General features: G+C 32.8%; 1 protein-coding gene across 1 annotated transcript in view; it reads left to right on the forward strand.

The window, feature by feature from the left end:
* LOC124358132 (homeobox protein unc-42-like) overlaps positions 1-20,503 on the forward strand; it is a 95,257-nt gene that overhangs the window by 2,118 nt on the left and 72,636 nt on the right. The gene's annotated exons all lie outside the window — the stretch shown is intronic.

A 20,503-nucleotide genomic window follows, 5' to 3' on the forward strand; every position in this document is an offset into this window, starting at 1 on the left:
GTACCGTAGGCGAGCCATGGATAGATTAATTGAGTGACTGGAAATAGTTGAGTTATTCTTTTCTGTGACATTGAAGGATTGTTAGCAAATACCATTCATGAACAGCCAAAGTGCGAAAGACAATCAGATAGGTCATTCAATTTTGGGTTAAGACCATTTGATTACATCTGTTACTTTTAGCTTGATTCGTTGCTTATTTACTGACAGTTTTTCACGTTAATAATGCCTCCTTTTATGCATAACGTGGTTTTCTCGATGAATACTTTCAAGCTCCAAAGTATAACAACATATTATTACTTAAAAAAAAAACATTCTTTTCTTCAAGACAATATTTATACTGGATATTATACAACCAAAACGCGCAAAAATAATAAAAACATGGGTTATTTCAACAATTTAAATGACTGTTTAATTGGAAATTGTAAGAAAAATAGTGCGTCTTTCGCTCATATCAAGATACTACGGAATAAAACCTTTATGAGAATACATTGCGTTATGATGGGACGTAAAGAATATTGCACGTTCAAAATTGTAGTTTTTACTTTAAAATGTTCATTAGAAAAATAATTTTAATATAATATTCTTAGGTCCCATGAAAATCTCAAGGTTCCTAACTTTATCGTAACAAAATATACATTTCTCATTCGACAACCGATACATATTTGAGAACATGGGTTTTTTATTTCGTAGCTTGACAAGACGGTCAGACATAAACACAACAATGAGTTTATTTTGCATATAAACTCATATAATATAACTTAAGCTTGGCAACTTTAATTTCTGTCTTCTTACACAAAAATCTTGAGACCACGCGTAATTGAACTAGGCTGCAGAGCAAATTAGTTTGTGCAACAGCGTGCAGAATCGGCAAACATGACAAATAACAAACATATACGTATTGCTATTTGCTTATTGACACAACTTAAAAATCTTTTTAATTCAAAGAGAACTCAGTGTTTAATCATGTTGTGGTTTATTAGAACTACAACAGGTTTTATACGAAAAAATCCATTTGTTTAGAATTGTACTTAGATTTATAAAGAATAAAATTTAGTTAATACTCCACTAGACAATATATTCGACATAAATAAAGAACACTCATATGTAATTATCTATATGATGTTTGTTAAAACGCTAAAAATCTATATGTTTGGCTTCCTTTACAACAAACAGACGATAACCATACAGATGTAAGTCATCGCGTGCGTTCCACTGTTTACATAATTTCTAATTAGTATCTTAAGAAGCATCATGTGCTCTTGTAGTGTGCGATGCTTTTTGAAAGCGTACGTTAAAAATTATTTTAAAAATCACTTAAAGGTATCAAATTTACCTAATTGTAATAACTGGTCTCCGTTAGACGCTATGGATAAAAAATACATTAAATCGAAATCGAATAAGAAACTAATTCGATACATTAAAATCCCCAAAACACAATACAAACTAAAATAGTAACTTATGAATTAGTTTTTTAATGGGAGGCCGATTCCCCTATTAGTTTTATTCTGCCCGACCTCATGGACCACTGTGGGCTGTGCGAATGACAAGGCGAAGAGTCGGTCCATACAAGGTTAATAGTACCGATGAAAAGTCCAACCGTCACATAAGTTATTTGAATCTGTGTCTCAGATCCTAAGTCCGACGTCTTAGGCAGTGCGGCCCTCCCTTGAAAAGTTTTGAAGTTTTCTCATTGTTAACAAGGTCAGAGTCAGTAACGGCATGCTTTCTCGTAACCTAGTCCTGTAGGTGATTGGTCGGCAAATGCAGACTTATTGTGACCTGTATTTTGTAGTTCAGTTTTTATAATTAGTGTTGTGACTAGTAAAGTACATGTTTTACAGTTAGTGAAGTTGACACACAACATGGTGGTTGTGATTCCTGACTTATGCGTGTCACAACGCTCTGATATGATGATTTTAACCTAGTTTGTAATTATGTGTTAGGTTAGTTATTTACCTGAAGAAGAGATTAGTTTGGAGATCTCGAAACGTAGTGTTAGTGAGTTTTTTGTATCACTGAGCTATGGTAAATGTCCGAAAAATCATATATGGTTATTTATTTACAAATTTACTTAGCGAGTGTTTGGGGCCAAATACTAACATAAATAATTTATTCCAACACAGACCTCAATTTTCAAAGGTTTCTGCCAGGTAGGCGGACTGCTTGCAAGGACAGGATCGCTCAGCGGTCACCCATCCAAGCAGCAGCCACACTCATTGCTTGATTGCGTTATCTTGCGATAACTGTTGTACCCGCTACACCGAGCCATTGGCAATACTAATAACTGCCAAATAAATAAATAATAATAATACTAATATATATATAATAACAGTGTAACAATGCTCTCATCTCGTAATAATTTTAAAACTATGTGTATTGTAAACTGAAAAATAGAGTGTTCGGCTATTTAAAGAGAAGCCAAGTTAACATCTGCAACTTATATAAATCCCGTGTTTAGGTGTTTTATTTCAAAATTAAAGTAAGAACCCGTATAGAACCAACACATGACGTGATTTAATTTCATTCATTAATTAAGTATAGATTTCAAAGTATTAATTTTGTTACATATAGAAAGATATTTTAATAAACCATTGAACATTTAAATATATCACAACCAAAACTTAGTATTTACGCTTTTAATATATTCCGACCTTATTATATCAGGTTTTCAAAGACATTCTATTCTACACATAGTTTAATTTTATATAATAACAATAAATAACAATAAATATATACATTTATATTGTTATTAGATTTTTTTTGAAGTTTTATTCAATGATTTTTAAATTAAAAATGTAGTTATTGCAGATAAATATATAAGTAAACCTTTATTCGGTAATCGCAAATGAATTGAAAATTTTGAACAGTGATTTTTGACAATCAAATTTTGAAAATTTTGGTAGGAATACGGCTCATAAAAACAGCCCACATTCCCAAAATCTGTTTTGCCAATTTTAAGATCATAAGATGAAAACATCTGTTGTCATCGCTAGAGCAATTTCCAATTTACATACAAATAAAACTTAGACAGTAGCAATATTGTCTTAAAAAAGGTAATTTTCGAGATAAAAATACGTTATTACTTAAATTAAAATACATTTTTATAAATAACAATACCAAGTACCATAAACTGGAAGCGTTGTTGAACATAGATCAATTATATTGAAAAACAAACATAATTAAAATTTGTCTTGAGTCAGTTTTTCTTTTCTAACACTTCATTATTGAAACAAAAATATTAAATTGCTGATAAAAATATGTAAGTAACTCGATTAATCTATGAATTTATAAACTTATATTTTAAACATAAATGTAAAAAATAGTATTTATTAACAAAACAGATTTTCTAAATTATTTTCTTCAAAATAATAAAATTAATAAGATGAACAAACGTGTCTGTGGTTGTAAACATATATTATAAAAAATATACATTTAGTAATTAATATTGGTTATATTTGGTTATATTGGTTAATATTGGTTATAGCGCTAGTAAAATCGCGTCCTAATTCTGCGCGATAAAAATGTGGTTTTCCAAAAGAGTGAGAGGTTATATTATTTAGATATGTAATATTTGCTTACTGTTCGCAAAGTAATAAAATAAAATAACAAAGGTAATGATTACTTTTAAAAGCGATATGATTTATTGACAAACAAATCTGAGAGATAAATTGCACCTCCTCTTAGTTTCAATATTTTTGGACCTAATATAATTTTTAATTTGTGTTAACGCAGGTTACATTTCGTAGGAATTATTAGTTTATGAAAGAATTCTTTCTTTTATTAAATATAGATCTGCACTAGCAATTGTTATTTTTTATATATTTATCATCTATACTAATACAGCTATTCGGCAAAATATTACGAGAATGTCTACATGTTTGTATATCAGGAAAATTAAGATGAGCAAGCGAAAAGGCTTGATTGGGAAATCGAGGACTAAAATCTAAGGAAGGCGTAAATCTAAGTAATCCGTAAGTCATGCGAGATTGCGCCGCAAACCCTGGAATTAACAATTCAGGACTTAGTTCATAGAATCTAGGACTTTACTGTTAAAAACTCCCGAGTTTAACAGTGCAGTGGAGAGTGTTGTGGTGAATAGATTAACACTGCAGTCTTAACATTAACCGCGTTCCACTTCTTACTTCAAAACTTTAAAATGTGATGCTGCCATGGAAATCTTGTATCTTTCCATAAAAACAATTTCAAATTTGAATTAATAATTTTTTTTAAAACTGCAATTTGTTATTTTATTTTAAATAAAATATTAAAATAATAATTGAAATGTTGTTATTTTATTTTTAATAAAATAACAATCATCGGAAAATGTAACTTTTTGTTGAATTTAGGGAAATTTAAAAAATAAATATATACTGTTACTTAAGGCTTAATACCTTAATAAAAATGTTGGCTTATATTGCGTTTTTATCGTTGTGATAATCACTAATTATCAAAGGTTTTAGAAATTAGTTTTTACTCTTTGCGTACTTTCTTATTATTGCAGTCACCGCATAGGTTACATAGGTCTTTGCGGTATAGTTCAACATCAATTACAAAATTTTTATTTAAGAGACAGTTAACAGATTAATTAATTTTGATTACAGTTCAGCAAAGAAAGCCATTCTGAAATAGCTAATAAGTAAGGTATTAACGACATATTGAGTTAAATAGTTTAATTGTTTAATGCCTATAAATGTTTGTGAAGGAAACAGGATTTACCCGATCAGTTACCATCGTTCCATGGTGCAATACAATCAGCAAGACTACGTTTAGAGATCTACAATCTGATCTCTTCTTCAGATGAATGACTAACCTAATACTTAACTACAATCTAGGTTAAAATAAACAAAACATACCGGAACGTAGTGACACGCGTAAGTCAGGAACCGCAATAGCCATGTTGTGTCTATTCCATGCACACTAACTCTAAAACTTGCACTTAATGAAAACTAAACACTCATTATGAAAACGTAACTACATAATGTAGTAATGCAATTTTCAGTGAGAGATACGACCAAGATGGATTATTTTGGCCTTTTGGAATCTAAACCTATGACTTTATTATTCTAGAACAATTAAAAGGATTTTCCTGCTCCAGAAGAGATATTTTAAAACCTATAGCGCATTAGTCAATAAACATCTTTAGAGAGCGTTCTGATTATACATGAACATTGCCCTTGCGACATTCCACATATACAGCCTTGCTATTGTTATATTTAAATTTTATACTAGTATTATTCTTACAAAACTATTTAAAGATATCATATGGTTTGTTCAGCTACATTTAGATGTTTACTTGGTCAAAGCTCAGTATAGTTCCATGGACACACAAATTTATTTCTATTTAAGTTCAACTTATATTAACCAACAATTTCAACAGTTTTACAGCATTATGTCAAAAACATCTATATAGACTCTGCAAACCTTTGATAACTAAAGCGAAGGGTTATATTTAACGCTTTTTTTTAGTTTTGTATTTTATTTTTAAGCGTTTAAAAACATTTTTTAATATTATAGTCGGTTTCTGGTAGTTTTTAACCTATACAGTTCTTAAAATGTTATGTTAGCAGACATCACAGCCTTACCTGCTTCCTACAGTGAAGATATATGTTGTGAATGTTAACATAATCAACGTATCCGGAATGAAAATTAAGTTTACTCTCTCAATAGCACAACAAGGCTCTCTTCATTTTAAACAAGGCCTTAAAAAATTATTTAATAACAACTCTAAACTATCCAAAATGCAGTTTAGCTTATATCAAAAAGTCTTTTAAGTCCGCTATTGTTAGAGTCGCATGGGTCCTGAATCCTACAAGCGATAACTCGACAACTTAGAAATAACTCAAAAACACCAATTTTTGATGTCTTTTTAGTTAATATCGAATAAAAAAATTCGAAATGCCGTTTTACTGTATCTATAGTAAGCGCAGATTATATGAAAATTCACTTAAATTTGGTCGTGTAAGAACAAAAAATTGCATCTTCCCATTAGATTCCAACAAACGAGGTACAAAATATTTCTTCTTTTATAATAGTTTTATCTTTTTTTATTATTTTTTTAACTTAACATTACAATTTTTACATAACCAATTTGGAAATTACTATCTTTTTTTATCAGTTTATATTAACAGACAAGAAATGCAATTGGAAAAATATAAACAGAATGTTGTAATTTTTGCTGTAACAATTTAATAAGAGTTACAATTTATTAGAAAAACAACGAGCATAAATAGAATGGAACATGTTGATGTATTATATTTTCTATGGTACATTATACTGTAGACAGTTTTTATGGTACATTACACTGTAGGATATTGTCTATGGTACATTTTACTGTAGACTGTTTTCCATGGTACTTCATACTGTTGACTGTGTACCATGGCACATTATATATACTGTAAAACCAGTGGTTCTCAACTTGGGAGCCGCGCCCCCTTGAGGAAGGCGTAGAGGTTTTTCAAGGGAGGCTTCAGTGTATTAGAATAAGTAGGAAAGGGTTGGGGAACACGGCTTGAAAGCGATTCTCATAATGCTAAAGTGTCAATTTGTTTATTGTGACATTCTTGAAACTTGCACAGTTTATTAGTGTAGTGTACTGCAGTTTGTTGGATCGGTAAATATAAAAAGTGGGACAGACAAGTTGTGTGTTTTTGTAGTAATGGTCATATCACTGCAAAAGAAAATATGATATAGTTATTATTATATTAAATACGGATTCATTTTCATTGATTGATTGATTGATTTATTTATTTCCAAAATTTATGTACAGAGTCAAATATAATACATAACAAAAATATTATAGGAAATTATCCCCACATGGGCATCAGCCTGTGTGTGGGGAAACGAGTTCCTCAGTCTGCACTACCAATAACACAAAAAAAACCTAAATTAAAATAAGGAAATGAATTGTCATTAATAAAAACATTTTCATTAACAAATGAAAAATGAAGATTTAACCTCTAAAATAAACCATACAAGGCCAGAGCATGGAATACATGAGTAAATCCAGTTAATAAATAATCTAAAATTTGAAAGGAATATACTTATTTAGAAAATACAATTTGAAGACTTAAAAATGTAATTTATCAAAACTTGTGACTTACATAAAAAAGAGCAATCAGAAAGACTTAATTAAAAATTAGCCGATATAAGTAGAGAGAGATTTGGACCACACCTGCACACCCACGCACACACACACTAAAACACACACACACACACACACACACACACACACACACACACACACACACACACCAATCACGCACCCGCACACTTGCTCGCACAACATGTCCTCGTTGGCCTGCAGTCAAAACGATTGTACAGACTCACCAAACACTCAGACTAACATTGATTGTAATACAAAAATATAACAGAAATTTAATACATAAAAAAGCATATCTAGGTGTAGATATGCTCCATATGCATATCTGTATTTGTAATTATGCATTAACAAATCGGTTATTATTTTAATAAGTGCGTTCTTTGCAATGTTGTAAGTAATGGTACCACGCGGCCTAGCCGTTTGAGACTATTGTACTGGAAGTTTTTGAATGGAGATGGAGATCAATAAATTTAAAGACCTCGTATCACAGCATTTGGTATAAGTTAAAAATTAAGTTGGTCAGTATTTTTCAAATGTTAGGACAGTGAGCTGGTACTTTAAATTGGCATGAGATCAACTTAAAATCAATGTGGGTGTACTTCCTGATCACATTCGGGACCAGGCAATCGGCATAACATCTAATACTCACGTAAAGGCGGATTTCCAAAATACGTGTGTTAATAATTTTTGGTTGAGCTATCTTCCTGTTTACCCACAAGACGCTATGGAAGCTGCAAACTTGTTCGTACACTTTTCATCCACACACCTCTGTGAGTCTGGATTTTCTGCATATGCTTATCTGCAATCAAAAATAGAGCAAGATCGGTCGTCAGAAGTGATCTGCTATGTCATTTCTCGCTGCTAAATCCAGATATTTAAAAACTGATAAAGGACAAACAAAGCTGACCTTCTCACCAATTTACAAAGCAACCCATATAATAGCGTTATTAACTAACGTTTTCACTTTTTATAACCGAAATTAATGGTTGTTCTGTGCTTCATTGTTTTATTAAAAAAAAACTTAATGGCGGAAATAAGTGTAGTCAAAGACTAGTCAAAAATGTATGTAAGACAACATAAAACGTTTTATGGAAAAATTATCACATTTTAAATTTTAAAGCGTGCAAATCTAAAATATACCCTAAAATACAAATATAAATATAAATGTTACTATTTGTGTTGACCACAAAAGGTGATGATATTAAAGTGGAGACGTGACCAAATTCCAGTATACTGAGGAAGGCACAAAGCCTGATAAGTCGAGAGCCCCTGCTCCACACTGTTTTCCATGGAGCATTATACTGTACAATGTTTTTCATGGTACATTATACTGTACACTGTTTTCCATGCATGGAGCATTATACAGTAAACTGTTTGCATGGTACATTCTACTGTAAACTTATTTCTATGGTACATTATAATGTGTACTGTTTTCCATGTACCATTATACTGTACACTTTTTCCATGGAATATTATACTGTACACTGTTTTCTATAGAATATTTTATTGTAGACTGTTTTCCATGAAGAATTATACTGTACATTGTTTTCCATGGAGAATTATTATACTGTAAACTGTTTTCCATGGAGAATTATACTGTAAACTGTTTTCCATGGTACATTGTACTATAGACTGTTTTCCATTATGTAAAGAGCATGCTCGCAAAATTCTGGACACCAGTAATAAACTTTGTTACCAACTGCTTGTCCGACAGCTCCCCAGACAAACTAAGAGCAACCATCACCTTAATACAACTTACTGAACATATTATAAATAAATTGGATCCTTCGCATGTTCTTCCCTAAAACCTGGATCCTGAAATCCTTACTCAAACAACTCTTAAAAACTGGAACATTCCAAACCCTACGGTATACCCCAACTTCCTCAAGTAGGTCACCGTGAATGAACGTAGTACTACGCAGAGGAGACGGTGTGTGTGGGTGAATGAAGTCTCTCAATGGTCTGCGATTGCATTACCTCCTCGGATTACGGATGGAAATATCATTAGTTGACGTGGCGCCGTATCTCATTTGAATAGGCAACCTAATTATGAGATGAGCGGCGTGGCGCGTCTCATTCTTACCACCTCATTATACCTCTCATAGCGACCATTAGCCCACTTCTTATGCAGTGCATTACCATACCAGTCCGCGCATCTGCATCTCAAAGTCGGTTGTAAAGTAAACAGTTGCCTAAAGTTTTGTAAAGGGTTGGCGGATGGCGACACGTCTCGCAGGTTTCACGCGTGGCAAGTTGTAGGTTTATTAAAACGTAAAATTGTCTTATCCGGAAATCAAATCTCTTTTGTATGCCTCTATAATTACTTCAATCATGCAATTTGCATATTTATAATTATATATTTAATAGGCCTACATAAACCTTTACTTCAATTCATGTGTTAACTTCTCCATTTTTTACGTATATAGATCGCTATGAAAGAAAAAAAACGTCCAGTACGCCAGACCACGTGTCACGTGACAAATATTATGATATCAATATTATTTAAATCGAATAATAAATCACTTATTTAGAGCAAATTTACTGTGACAAGACATGGCCGCATTGAGGTTATCAGCGAATATCCAACAATTCAAAAACTGAATAAACGGTAACTCTCGGTTATAGTCGGTGATTATATGTGGGCCATATCTTGTTACAGTAGGCCTAAATCTGCTCTAAATCAATTATTTATTATTCAATTTAAATATCTTTGGTGTCATTAGATTTGTGATAATATCCTCTAAAACTGTTATTCTTGTAGTTCTTGAGAAAAACTGCTAGTTTTGGAAGATATTCAAAGTTTAATGGTTTTATTGGCCGCCATTTTGAAAATACTAAAGATAACTTCGTTATATTTTTTAAGTGACTGGCCTTGTTATAAACATTTGAGCCAAATTTGGTATAATTTAGTTTATTGGATTTTGATATATTAATGTTTTAATACAAAAACACATACAGACAGACAGATGGGGAACTAAGCATCAGAGACCGATATTCATATGGTGAAATATGTTTGTCTTGACCTGAGCAATAACGTGGTATACCTTTGTCCAGAGAGTTACGGGACACCCTGTATTTATAAGTGGAGTGTTATGCCAGATTTAAAGTATACGGATGAAATATTTTTAGAGATATCTTGCCATATTTCTTTTCATTAAGTTAGGTTTCATACTAATGTTTGATTAAGAACAAATCCGGTGATATAGGGAGGGATACAATGCAAGGTAAAATCTTGTCACAAACCTCTAGCATTGGCTTCTATTGTATTAGTTTTTCGTTTTAATCTATCAATACAAATGTTACATGTGTAAATCCCAAATGTCTGTGCCCAGTTTGTTCACAAATTTATTTATTCTGCGATTTTCAAGATGCCATCATTGTTACCCATGATAAGACAAATGTCAAAGTATTCGATAACGCTCAGCTAAATCCGATTGAGTTACATCCACCATCATCGAAATGAAGCTGTACACAAAGTTTCAAGTCTGTAGGTCATTTCATTTTCGAGACATCGTACGGACAGACAGACAGAAATAACAATTTTACAGCCTCTCGAGTGACAGGCTTCGCTAAAGCTCAGCCAATAAACATTGGGATCTATTCATTACAAAATACATTATATTTAAGTTTAGGTTTTTAGAAAAGAAAATAATGAACAACTAGTGATATGATCAAGTCTCTTTCTCATAATTTGGGATTATCAAGCACGTAAACGTGTAATTTGTTTAACACTCGGTGAGATGATTTCAAAAACAATACTGGTCAAAAGCAATACAATACAAACTAAAACAGTAAATTAGGAATTAGATTTTTAATGGGAGGCCGATTCCCGTTTTAGTTTTATTCTGCCCGACCTCATGGACCACTGTAACCTGTGCGAATGACAAGCAAAAGAGTCGGTCCATACAAGGTTAACAGTACTGATACAAAATCCAACGGTCATATCCGTGATTTGAATCTGTGTCTCAGATCTTAAGTCCGATGTCTTAGTCAGTGCGGCCCTCCCTTGAAAAGTTGTGATTTGTTTAACACTCGGTGAGATGATTTCAAAAACAATACTGGTCAAAAGCAATGACGAAAAAAATTAAAGAGGATTAATAATTAGCACATAACCCATCCCTCTAGATGACACATAGGCCGGAATTTAACAATTAATTGTAAATCTAGTAGGACATACAGGATCTGAAGTTATTTGAATGTAATTATCACTATCATAGGATCCGGCTTTGAATTAATGTCAGGCTGCAAAAGTCGCTTTGAGAGTTTATTTATGGTTTGATATTGGCGGTTATATAATTATAAGTATCCCACGCAAGTGAAGGAATTCTTTTGAGCGTTTATTATGATTTGTCAGAAATATTTATTAATATGATTTAATGAATATTAACTTATACTAACGTTAATAAATAGACCAGTTTCTTTCCTTGAGAAGTTGCCTCATACAACAAACGTGAAAGCGTTTGCAAAATGTTGTGTAATACCAAGTCCCTCCAAAGCAACAAAAATAATTTAAATGGTAAATTTATATATTTCTTAATTTATCTTGTATTAAAAATAGTGTCATAAAACAGCATTCATTAAAAAGAAACGTCTACAAAATGTTCTTAACCGAGCATGGACAAAGTTATTTTCGGCCGTCCCAACAGACCTGGCTAGCCTCGGAAGGTATTTCGTGTCCATGCCGGATTATCGAATAGTGGATTACAGACCGCAGTCGGTACGTGGATGTGTGTATGTGTGCGTATACTGGTTTCCGGTCCGGTCCACCACCTATATCCGCCCTCCGTCCCACCACACACAAACTATCATCCCCTCTCTGCCCACCAGATCTATCACGTTCATAACACAATATCTAGGCGTGTTGTCGTTTCGGCGTACCAGAGATTGCAATACGAATGTTGACATCAGTTTAAACCTGTGAACTATTAGTAATTTAACTATACGAGAATTTGTTAAAATTTGGAATGGCTAAATCTCTAGGTGTGTGGCCATCAAGAACGTAGCCAGAAAAATTTGGGGGTGGGGTCCAGACAATTGATATTTTCCCGTAGTAGATAGAGAGTAAGGCCTCATTTCGTTCCCTAAAAAGTTCTTGACCCGTTTGTTTGTGGAAAACGATCTTTCAGCAGTACATGTCTGTAATACTGAATTATTTAAATAATAAGAATAGTTAACTAGAAAAGTAATTGAAAAATTGAAAATTTAGGTGGAATCCGGACCCCTTGGACTCTTTTGCTGGGTACGTCCTTGGTGGCCATTTCAGCGTAGCGATGAAATATATAATTGTAATGCCATTTCAACAAAGCAAGGATTTAAAAGGAAACTTTAACCTAAACTAAACTCTGTGATCGAATAGTAATATAAATAAATATACGGGCATTTGGTAAATATCGAATGTCTGAATTTGTTGCCGTTTTAGTGTAACAAGAATTTCATTAAAATAGTTTAATCTCCATATAAACCTCTAAAACAATAGTACAGGGACGTGTTAACATTTTGAAAGTAAGACCATACTTAAGATGTGTTACTAAGGTAAACGTGTATAAACTTTTATTAATCTGACATTATAAAGGTATAAATCGGACAAATTGTGTCATATTTTTGCGTTAGAACATTTCCAAATTATATTTCCAACGTTATTAAAAACATAAATTGTCATGAAAACTACAAAAAAATGTCATAAAATCTAAAAATGAAACGTAAGCCACATATGTACATCTACAATGAAGAGTAAATGTTGTAACAATAAAAACTCATCATTAATGTTGAATATTCAAACAATAAAAAACGTGGTAAAAATATCATCAACATGTACCATGGTGTAGTACAAAAACTAGCTTTTAATATAGTGAAATCTTTTACTGATGATATATATCTATAAAAATGAAGCAAAGTTTAAATTATAAACCCAACAGAAGTATGATGTGTAAAGGTAACCAAATGATTTTAATATGGCCTAATATATTCAAAATATAGATTTACTATTACATAAATACTATATTCATCCCATTTGTTATTTAGGTCATTGCACGTTTGGAAAACAGTGATTAACTGGACGACCCGAGTATTAGGGCTGAGAGCACGCTGTGGCACGCGCTAGGGTCAGTAAGGGTTTGTGATTCTTCAGGGGCAACAGTTCTCTGAGCAAAGTATACCAGTAAGCGAATACAAGTTAATTTCGAAATTGTGTGTTTTATATATATATAAACAATTATAAAAAGATGAAAAAAATAAAAATCCCAAAAACTTTGTTCCTTTTAGGAATCGAGTTTTGCTAGTAAACAAACTCATAGCAGTTTAAAAATTAATTTTGTTAGAATAGATTCACATTCGCCCATCTCAAATTCATATGAAATTACAAGAGCAACTCAATTTTTTACGTCATTTTCACTTTAAATATTTCCATTTTTACTAGAACTCAGTAATAAGCTATGCCAAAATTTGCCTCTAATTTTCTTCTTTTAGTAAATATTGTAATTCCAATCAAACCATTCCCAATGCATCAAATAACTCATGAACAGTTTGGCGGAGAGTGTCGTTAGATTTTCTTGGTTGCAACTGTTTTAACCACAAAATTCGATGCCTCAATATGATATTGAGAGAGAAAGAATACTTGCTTTCAATACCGTTCGGTAAATGGATTCATGGAAGTTCACCTCCATGTCAGCGTGACATCCAGAGGAAGCGTATAACCATAAAAGACGAGGGTGACCGTCGTATCCGTCTCGGGGGCTGACACTAAGTGCCATCATCAAAGGATTCTGAAGCAGAGAATGAGAGGGTTGGCTTTGGACACATACTGCGGTACTAGAAGCAAGGCGGGGTGTGTCCTTAGAAGTCCTATACCAGCGTGTCACAAGCAAAGTATACCATTGTGACCTGTAGTCAGATAGATGTGAGTACTATATCTCGCACTTTATACATTTCATTATAGCAATAAAAAACAATAAATGAGGCTATGTCATTGATTTTGGGTTTCTCCCTATTCCGAGAATTGCAAAGCTCCTAGTCAGAAGGCATCGCCCCATTAACTGTTCCCCTGTCGTAAATAACACAATACTTAATATTATATGTGATTTACATTCTTTTTGTTCTCTTTCCACTCTCAAATTCTTCAAGTTAGATTTAAAAAATAGTAACAATAAGTGTTTTCATCGTTCACAAAGTTTAACAAAACAATGTTTGTAATATTCATATCTTAAACTAGTATTAAGTACACTATTATATAGTATAAAATATAATACTGAATCTCTTCATGGGCCTCACAAATTATTCTGTTCTAAGGCCAGATTATAAGGAATTTAGCAGAAAATAAGGAAACTAAAACTAAGTATTTAAATTCAACAATCTTATAGAAAGTTGGTTAATCGCTTCTGTGATTTTTTTCTCAATTGTCATTATCATGTCAGTAACTCACGGGTGTTTTTCACTTTTAACTTACTTTATTAGTTGAACTCACTATCTTATAGATTGTTAAAACATTAATATGGAAATGACAAGTGAGTTTAACAACAAATAACTCAATAAATACAGATTAGCGTGTGGGATTTATTTCATCTTTGAAAGTTAAATACATTTTATTATATAAATATATCATATTACTTAATAAAATATAGCACGTATATTACTTTTTAAATGTTGCGATTTATGCTGTATAAAGTATCATATTCATTATTATGTTCCGGCATATATTGTCACAACAAAATTGAGACTCGAGTATACAGCTTGATTTTCACCTAGGCAATCATTTCCTGTTCGTTTGCACCAAAAACAGATTCAAATCCTTTCCTGATTTTCCAGCGGCGGATTTAAAGTCCAGTCCCCGTTGGCCTTGTAGTGAGGATCAAATGCCATCTGCTGCTAGGACATCTGCACTCGCTCTAAACATGACACCTGTCAGTCAGAGGCCTGGGCGAGGGCTCCACAATATCAATTTGTCCCCGCAGCACACGACACACACACACACACACACACACACACACACACACACACACACATCAACAAACACATCATTATCACAGTGACGGGGGGGGGGGGGGAAGAGGCTAAATGTTATTTCATGAGAGATATAATCCGTACAAGGGAGCATTATGCCGCTATAATGGAGTGTCCTGGAGGGGGTGGCATTGTGGGCTAATTTTGACCCCTCCGGACAAGTCACCTGCTCTCGACCCCTTTTAAATACCAGCCCATTGTAGTCTTTGAGCACCCAGCAAGCGACCGCTTGGAGTTTACCGACTCGGTATCCACAAATTGGGAGTTTGCAATAAGCCCCGGGGGAAGCTCTTCAAATTGTGGATTTACCGTATTTCATTATTTACTCTTGAAAATAACCTTTATAAAGTTTAATTAAAACGTTCCAGCTGAGTAATTCTATTATTGTGTTCAAAAGATTAAATATGGCTAATTAAATAAATTTGTAAAACATTAGTATTATTCCATGTATATGCAAATATTGATTTTTAATGCATTCCGTTAAATTCTTTGTTTGATGTTTATTTTTGACGATGGAAGGATTGTGAAGGAAACAGGATTTTTCCGGACATTTGCCATCGTTCAGTGAAACAAAATAACAGTTACACTACGTTTCGACATCTGCAATCTGATCTCTTCTACAGGTAAATAACTTACCTATCACATAATTAGAAACTAGGCTAAAATAAACAAATCATACCAGAGCGTTGTGACACGCCTAAGTCAGGAATTACAACCGCCATGTTGCGTGTCAATTTCACTAACTCTAAAACATGCACTTAATACAAAACTAAACACAACATTAATTATTATTAAAACTGACCTACAGAATACAGGTCACAATAGGTCTGCATTCGTCAAGCAAGCACCTACGACTGAAGAAGAGATCAGATTGCAGATCTCGAAACGTAGTGTTACTGATTTTTTCTTTCACTGAACGATGGCAAATGTCCGGAAAAATTCTGTTTCCTTCATTTCGTTAAAGTCTCTATGAGTATTAAAATCCTTCTAAAACAAATTGTTACTTTTAACGTCTTTAACTGGAATGTCAGTCTTAATTTATAAATTTGCATTTCGGTGAAATTTTTACAATCGATTTAGATGCACCAAGATTTGTTAAAATGACGTCACGAGACTTGTGTCGGGGCAGATGTACGGAATGCCGGGGGCGCCGCACCGCGACGTCCTCAGCCTCCTGGCGAGCGCCCCCTCCCCCACCCGTCTCCTGCGTCCCGACGCTCCCCTCACGTCCCTCGGGAAGAATTAATTATGCAGTCGCCTCATCTAACAAGAGGGAGCGCTCCGAGAGGACGATTATCACGTCATTCTGGTTCCTCTATTGTTATCGTCGGCACATTAAACATTTCAATAAAAGATTCATCACAAATAAAGATATGTTAGGTCTACATTACAAAATTATTTATTTTTTAAGATTAATTAAAGAAGAGGTAACCAGTAATAACGATAAAGCATTGCAGAATGCTTTAACATTCTGAAAATACAATACGAAAATGATTCACCTTGGTTATGTCTCTACCATAAACTTAAATTGAATTAGAGTACCAGCGTATGAATTACATACTGTTATATGGTACATTTTTACTCGATTAATTCTTATTTTTTCTCAGTTAATACAAATTTTTGTGTGGTTATTTTTTAACTCTACCCTATTAATAAAACAACGATTTAACAGAAAAATCAAGTGCTTAACATATTTTAAAATTTTAACAAATTTACACTTTACCTTTCAAGTTTGTAGTTGCATAGATTATTATTTTGCCTCTGGCCAAGAATGTATTTCAATAGTATAATTTCGTTAAAGCCATCATTTACAGGTGCAGTAAATGTACTGAACGTCCAATTATTTGAAATTCTAGCTAGTAAACCTAGCAATATTTCTTTAGGTTCTGTCTTTACTGAAAAAAAAAAAAAAAAAAAAAAAAAATACTTCCACGTATATCAATGTCTTAAGCTTCTAGCCATTGTAATTTCTCCAAGCTGTTCTTTCTAAGTAGTCAAGTTCTTAAATAAATAAAAATAAACAACAGTAAGTACAGTGTATGCATTAATACCTCCCCCACCTGACGAAGAGGATACATTCCAACCCTCGAAACGTTGTGGTATACTTTTTGTAACATATAACAATGACTCTCCTAAATTCTGTTATATTTTCAAACCTTACATCGTTAGTAAAAAAAACTTCGTTTTTTGCCAGTTTGCAGGTTAAAAACTGACCCGTTGTTTTGGGCATGTTTTTCAAATATTATTAATAACGCATATATAAATTAAATCCGTATTGCAAGGTACGTTTTACATGGTATAATTGTTATTTTATAACGTTTTGTTTGGATTTAAAAATAGTTGTTTTCAATAAATGTTCGTTTCATTTATATGTTCTAGAAATAGTCTGCTTAGTGGATGAAATAATGTAATAACTTGTATCTGAGTTAGAATAACGCAGGTTTCAAATCCTGTCTGGAACCGTAACACTTTTTATCAGTGACATCGACCTTGTATTGTATCAACTATCCCTTATTCTGTTTGATAAGATCCTTGCACAGGCCAGTGGCCAGTGATGACGGTTAGAATAAGGCTTAAAATAGGATCGGCCTTTAATTAGAAAATCATGTGAATTTGAAAAACGGGAAGGAGGGATGTTGATCTATCCTCATTAGACAGTAAAATAACTATCAGAGAGTCTGAGGTGGATACATAACAGTACACCACACTAAGAATTGCGCAACAGGCTTCGCTGAGGTTGCATGCAAAACTTCATGTCTATGGTCAATTTATTCTTGAAATCTCCTGGAGAGGAACAGACAGATGGTTGTAAAAAAGGAATATTTTCATCCTTCGGGAGACAAAAGATAAATTATTTCAACCTACTGAGTGATAGGCTTCAATGGCGCCAAATTCCATGTTTGGAGATGCACCATCATAAAACTCATGTTTGTCTATGTAGAAGAAGGTTCATTTTTAATGCCTACAGATAAAATGTTTCTCAAGATATCTTGCTACATTAAATTCACATTTTTTCAATAAGTTGGGTTTCATGGCAGTGTTTAAAGGATCAAAATTCCAGTCTAGTACAAAATGTCTTGTCTGTCAGTCAGTTCGTTTTTGAGATATCATGCGGACAGACGGACAGGAATGACATTTTTACATCCCCTCAGTGATGGGCTTTGCTGACGCTCAGCCAATAAACAGCTGTTTTATAAAAATTGCCATAGTTCCTTGTGGCATTGCTTTGTTCATGACCCATGGGCCTGAGGCATTTTTGCTTTGTAGGCATTTTATCTATATTCAAGATGAAATTATGATAGCTGATTTTGTCTCGTAACTTTTAATAAAAAATTTTCTTAAATGATTCAAAGCTATTTATGAACTTAATTTGTTTGTCAATTTGATTCTTCATTACAGTTATATATATATATATATATTCAGGTATCACTGAGAAAATAAATTGTAATTATTTTTTACTTGAAATGTGATTATAAATATTAAAAAGAGCTTTGAAATTTATACAATATTCCCTTGTTATTACGGGCCAATAACTTTGCAAAAAGATGGACAGCGATACTCTTTGCAGCCACCTAATCTATATATAATATATATATATATATATATATATATATATATATATTATGTAATATATAATATCTATAATATATATATATATATATATATATATATATATATATATATAAATGAATGTTTGTGTGTTTGTCCTTTATGGAATCGTAAAGTACTTGACTGATCACTATGAAAATTTGTATTTATATATATTTTTCCACGGAAAAGGTTTATATGCTACGCCCATTGATGTAACTCACCACCAGGCGGCACTGCATAAGATAAAAGTTTTCAAAGCGCCTGAACACTATAAGCTGCAATTACGAGACAGTTACGTGTATTATATAGCCAAACACTATTTGACGGCGCTAAGTTATGATGAACCTAAAGTTTGAGTGTTGGACCACTTTATAATAAAGTACATGTATGTGTACAATGACTACAAACATACACAGATATCTTTGATCGTGGCAACAAGACAAACTCTACATCTGCGTTGGAAATATAACTCACTTGGCCCAGAAATGCTCATACACGGGCAAAGCTTACGAAAAGCGTGCGGAGCCGCGAGAAACAGCTTGTTATATATAAATTATTAATGTTTTGTGATCATATGGTGCTATCAAATTATTACATATGCTATGTTCAAACCCGTAGTATCTCTTCTCTGAGCACTAGGCAACTGTCTAATAACATCTGACCTTTCATCACAAAAAGCTTGTGTTTCTTTTATTGGTTCAATTTCACAAAACACATTAAATTTACTTTTGTTTCACAGGGCTTACTGTCTCTGTCAGTTTCTTTGTTGTGATATCTTGAATTTTCAAATTAATAATGGATGTACTATGCTTTTTATGAATGTTTCTGGTCTATAGCTTCGAGCGGAGAGGGTGAGAGGCATGATAAGTCAAATCTGTCATTCTTGGTTCATCTTAAAAGTTTTGTAAGTGATTATAAACGTGATAAGAGGAATATTAAAGTTGAATAATTTAAAAAAAGTATTAAATTTCACAATTTTTTTAAACTATAAGGGTGAGAACATCTTAAATGTAACCATAGATCGTGTTGTGCATCATTCAAAATTCCTTTGATACCAAATTAATAAAGTGAGAAAAAATTGAACTCTAACAATGAAATCTACTAAATATTATTTTAATTACAACATTCAGTCTTCTCCGTAACTAATGTGCGTCTATTTATTTTGCCTTTTCTTTAAATTTTTGTGATTTTCGAAGAAAATCTAATTAAAAGTGAATAAAAGCAGTTATGTCTCAATAACATTTCATTATCGTGAAGAGTTTCTAGTTACTTTAAATTGTTTATCCACAGGTTAATTGAAAATAATAATGTTAAGGCCTTAATTGACAGATGAGTCGAAGTGTGTACTAATGCAATAACGACTGCATTAAAACTTCAACTCAAATGATAAATGTATGCTGGTGTCTTCTGTTTTTGAATTCCTAAGTATAATTTCCACTGTAATGCACTTACATTAGTCGACAAAAGGCATTTGCATATTTCAATATCGCGTGTATTATCCCGCGCCAGCCACAACCTGATCTGATTATTCCCCTCACTAAACATTAATTACTCTGCTATTTCACACAAAAGTCACAACAATCGGTACTACAATGTAGGGGATAATTTCATTGCGTTGTGAATCTAACACATCCACACATTTTTCCTTTGAAATAGTAATTAATTTAATTAAGGCCTTCATTTGAATTTACATTGAAACTATAACAAAAATAGTGATGTCAGTAATTTTCTGTAATATTTAAGTTTTTATTGCTGATGTAATCATTACAAAGGGTTAGCGTCGTTACATTTAAAGCGGTATGCTTTATAAAGGTTAAA

Source organism: Homalodisca vitripennis, chromosome 3, assembly GCF_021130785.1.
Source record: "Homalodisca vitripennis isolate AUS2020 chromosome 3, UT_GWSS_2.1, whole genome shotgun sequence".
Taxonomy (NCBI): Eukaryota; Metazoa; Arthropoda; class Insecta; order Hemiptera; family Cicadellidae; genus Homalodisca; species Homalodisca vitripennis.